The sequence below is a fragment of the Montipora capricornis genome, chromosome 3, assembly GCF_036669925.1.
Source record: "Montipora capricornis isolate CH-2021 chromosome 3, ASM3666992v2, whole genome shotgun sequence".
NCBI lineage: Eukaryota > Metazoa > Cnidaria > Anthozoa > Scleractinia > Acroporidae > Montipora > Montipora capricornis.
This window is the reverse complement of record NC_090885.1, coordinates 33,708,398-33,713,397: the sequence shown is the minus strand read 5'-3', so window position 1 is coordinate 33,713,397 and position 5,000 is coordinate 33,708,398. Positions and strand designations below refer to the sequence as shown.

The 5,000-nt window shown below is 38.2% G+C and overlaps 1 protein-coding gene and 1 long non-coding RNA gene across 2 annotated transcripts in view; both read right to left on the bottom strand.

Moving 5' to 3' along the window:
* Positions 1–1,733, bottom strand: part of LOC138042967 (uncharacterized) — an 11,071-nt gene extending 9,338 nt beyond the window's left edge. Inside the window, exon 1 of the long non-coding RNA XR_011131147.1 lies at positions 1,395–1,733. This is a non-coding gene — a long non-coding RNA (uncharacterized lncRNA). The remainder of the gene's footprint in view (positions 1–1,394) is intronic.
* The window catches only part of LOC138042966 (perlucin-like protein), a 36,502-nt gene that overhangs the window by 17,771 nt on the left and 13,731 nt on the right, over positions 1–5,000 (bottom strand). The window lies entirely within an intron of this gene.

The following is a 5,000-nucleotide window of genomic DNA, read 5'->3' as shown; positions in this document are numbered from 1 at the left end:
TCCCATCAAATATAAAAAAAATACTTTTAAGTGACTACCGAAGTTTTTTGTCACTTGAATATGATTCCATGCAGACATAATAGCGTGATATTAATCTTTGAGGCCCTCCCGGAAGGATGTGGGGGGGGGGGGGGGAAAACACCATTTCAGTTCCATCATAAATTCTAAAAATTCCTGTTTCTCACTATTCAGTTTGGTCATTTCATGTAATCCAAAATCTGCGATTACCTGAAAATTAGATCAAGGACATCTAACGGCATTGACATTAAACCGTGCAACATCAGTAGTTATTTCTTTCGTTAAGTTATATCAGAAACCCATAAGAGTTGAAACTTTAACGCGCGTTCACAGCTTCCGAATATTCAGTGCGAACTGATTGGTTGAATGTTTCAGTGCTAAGTACCATATTTGGAAACTCCTCGCTCTTGTTGTTCCAAATATGGTACTTAGCAAATTGAATATTCAGAAGCTTGTTTCCCAGCACACAAGGGGCCGTTACACGTTTCAACCCTTATGGGTTTCTGGTTATATTTCCACAGAACGGGGTGGCCACATTGCTCTACAAATTGAATATCCGTTTCCTAATTATGCTCCGTTTGTTAACGGCCATTCCTATACCTCTGTCCGTCACGTTGCTCGGAATTCTGCGTACAACTATTTAACAACGGGGGAAGCTCTAGTGTCAACTATTACTGGTAATTAAGTTTAAATGCAATTAACATTTTATAGGACTCCCTACGAACAGATATTTAGGCACCTTTTGCATCGAGCTAGAGAATCTTGAGACAGCAATGCAACCTAAACTGTTTCTCAAAAAGATTGTGCTATCATTGCTACTTTGCGATTACTTTATCTTATCTTATTCCCGTTAATTGTACCACGTTGGCGAAAAAAACGTCAACTGGACTGGTAGATACATCGTTCAAAAGATTGAAAATTACAAAGATTCACACTTTCATGCCTGTTGTCTTTCTGTAGAGAGCGAAAAAATATTCTAATGCAGGACCATGACTGAAAGGCATTGTTGCAAATGCAGAATGACGCAACAAGACGCGATGTGTTCCTCGGCGTCGCTTCAGTTTGCCTTCGTGTTTGATCAGAAGGTCTTTAATTTAAAATTACCGAGATGACGGAGGGTGTAAAGTGAAAGTGCAAGTTGCATGTTGCAGGTTATAGTTTTACCGTAACAGAAACAACCCAAACCTTTACAAAAATGCTAACCTTAGGCTTCAACATTGCTTTAATTTTTAGGCCTAATGTTAGCATTAGTAAAGCTTTGGGTTGTTTCAACTACGGTAAAACAATGACCTGCAACCTACATTTTGAAGTTTACACCCTCCACTGAGATGAAGTATTAGTGCGGTTGAACTCCTTTATGAACACTACAATCTTACCACGTTTCTCATGCGTTGGTGCGCCAGAAACTGGTGAAACCAGCATAGAAACAGCAATAATTATGGTAAGCGACTGCATTTGTCTTCTGAGTCTTTGCTTGATCCACGAGCTAATACTGGAGACAGATCTGGTAAAACAAATGCTTCCGACTTTTGCTAAAATGATTCAGCTAGTACCAACTGGGCCGGCTAAAGATGCCCCATGCGATCCTTTATAACAATTAAAGACAATAGTCAATATAAATTTGCCGCAACTGTCCTTTTTTCCGCATTGCGCCATAAATGACCTGTTTTGGCTTATTATGATATTGGAAACATCCTTTAGTGTTTGTAAGTCTGCGAAATTTAATTGTTATTTTCGATTTTGGGGTAGCCTCCGGCGCAGAAACTCTTAGCGGAGGAACGCGTTAGGAAGCCCTAAGCGTATCTGCGTGGGAAGCTATATAACAATACATGCTAATCACATGTAAATGCGTGTACAGGGTATTCTAGAATCCAGAATTCATTCGTTCATAGTCATACTATGATTCGTTGCAAGTTCTTCTTGTTGATTAGACTGTTCACGGCCTCTAACTTTCACCTTTAATTGTCGAGATTGAACTGCTCTGCGAAACCCTTCCCGCAACAAGATGCTGAATTGAGAACAACAATTTGAATGCGTCTATAGCGATTTTGTGAAGTGTGAAATGCAAGAAGCCATGAAAAGTTCCGCTTTGGCGAAATTGCAGTTTTGGTCAATTCATAAAATAAACCTCTCGAAAGAATGCTCAGTAGACAATTACGTAAGGGTTGCAAGCCTCCCACGTTCGCACAGCAGCAAAACGGCTCCTTTGGGAGCCAACCAAAAGCAATAAAAGTCATGACCAAATAATACTTTCAAACCCTAACATAAAGATCCATAAAATTGTTTTAAATTGTTTTTGTTCCCTTGTTGCCCAAGAATTTTGATATCGTTCCCCAAGTCAAATTAGCCATGTTCTCTTATTCCCCAAAACCCCTGGGAAGGCCTCATCTTTATTCCTAAATGTTTATCTAAATTTAATTAATCTAATTCGACTAACAATCAAAGTTCTTTGGCTTTGAAACTTGCCAACAGCACCAAATAATGTTGGTCATTTGCAAAGCTATCCTATTAGTAAACGGTCTTATAACATTCATTCAGCTCCTTGTCACCAAATCGGTTTTATTTCAGTTTCATACTCAGCCTTCACGGAAAACTGGTTCAAATCACTAAGGCAACCGCTCATGGCTTGTGAAGGGATGTTTGTGGTTGAAAAATGCTAGCAGAGTATGTTTATTTAATTTGTGTCGTTTTACTAATTATTCGCCCCGACTCGCTATGCAACTTACCGTTAACCAAGAAACTACCTTAAAACATTACAACCCAGAGCTTCGTGACCAAGAAATGGCTGGCGAGCATACATAATATAAGTTAGAAACAAAAAAGATAAAATTTGAAAAAATGTGAGGCTGATCAGTTTTTCAACCTGTAATCTTTTTAAATTTTGCACATCCCTGCCTCATTTGTATTTGCTACTTTATTCAAACCTTTTAAAAGTAATGATTTTTTTCATTTTTCTTGACCTGGGGGCCGTTTCTCGAAAGTCCCGAAACTTTACGGGCCATTTTCGGGTGTCACAATTACCTAGGTAACTCAAGAACGGAGAGCATTTAATTCGTCAAACTTCACAGTTTTTTTCTTTTTGTTATCTTGAAAACATGTTAAAAGATCGGCTCTTCAAAACAAGCGGCTAGCAATTTCACAGATGGCTTTTCGGGACTTTCGAGAAACGGGCCCCTGGTTGCCAGTTGCCAGTAGCTGAATTTGCCTAAATGTCGTATCACAGATAACAACTGAATGCGCAAGAACAAGGAGCTAATGAGAGATCAACTTATTTCCTGCATTAATATGCATGACGGAAATGACGTAAAGGCGTAATGGCCTCCTGAGTACTATTAAACGAGAAAACTACCTTTTTGGCAAAGAGATCAGTACGTAACTGAAACCTGCAGTCGAAAGTAAGAATCAAGTTACTTTTGATCTCTCAGAGTGTCACGACATCGTATAAAATTTACTGGTGTATAAGTTTGGTAATTTTGATCACGTGACGTCATCAAAATTAAAAATAAGGTATTATCAATTCTTTTGAGATTTTAGTTTAGTTACTTCTTAGAACAGCTGAAGACTTATCTTAGGATGGCGCAGTGGTCATAGCTTTCGCCTGCCACCAATGTGGCCCGGGTTCGATTCCCAGAGTCGGCGACTCGGCGTCATATGTGGGTTGAGTTTGTTGGTTCTCTACTCTGCATCCAGAGGTTTTCTCCGGGTACTCCGGTTTCCCCTCTCCTCAAAAACCAACATTTGACGTGATTTGTGTTAATTGTTTATTTTAATTTACAGTGTCCCCAATTAGTGCTTCAGCGCTAGAACGACTAGACACTTAAATGGGCTAGGTCACGATGTTTTAGGTAATTTTGTTTAATTTTGTTAGTTATGAGCTCTAAATGTCAAATTGGCAGAGCAAGAATCTTTCATTTGCAAAATCACGGCCACATAACAACTGAGAATGATTTTCCAGCTGTTTAAATGACATTTTGATATAAACTGACATATATTTGAAAAAAGGTGGCCCGACGTTTTACAAATTTACCCAAATGCAATCCATTTCAATCCTCCCCAGTTTTGTCCATCCTTGTCCATTCTTAGCTTTCCTGTGTTTTGTTTGAGTTCTTCTTTAGTTTTGAGCCGTTATTTTGTTATTTCAGTTAATTCTATGACCATTTGATCAATGCTGAAATTGCCTAAAATTGCGTGACCTAGCCCCTTTAACTAAAGTTCCTTTCCTTTCCTTTTCTTTTATAGAAATGTAGAGATATTTAGAAATCAATGTACTCATTCAAGACGTTTTGATGTAAATTTCTATGTGCGGATATTTTGTAGTTATATTGGTTATCCTGTAAATGATTTTACTTTGACATTGCCCATGTATTCGCAGTCTAGCTATCATTAAACGAGATGCCTATTTCTGATTCTTGTCTGCGTCTGATGATATTTAGTATGAAAATGATTTGTTCTCGTTTTACAGCAGAGTGATTAGAGAACAACTGAACCTTTGCGAGACTGTTTGAATATTCATCTTCTTTTATCTCTTTGATTCTTGACTTAATTTGTTGAATGGTTGTGATGGTGGTGTGACAGTGAAAACTGGCAATGGTCTTACCGGTCACCACTGTGTTTTTGTAGCGGCATTTTGTGAAGGCATAAATTTGTTGAACGAGCCGCCATATTGAAAGCCGTGAAGACCCTGGAGACGAGGTCGATTTTTGTTTACTCAGTACATAAATACTCTTGTTTTTCGGCCATTTTAACTTGATCAAAAATTAAAACAATAAGCAAACAGTGCAGTGATAAGATCACCGCAGTTTGTTTATTATTTTTACTCAGTCACTAGTCTAATAAATACCAGAATACCAAAATTAAACCGTGCAACATCAGTAGTTATTTATTTCGTTAAGTTATATTTCCACAGAACGGGGTGGCCACATTGCTCTACAAATTGAATATCCGTTTCCTAATTATGCTCCGTTTGTTAACGGCCATTCCTA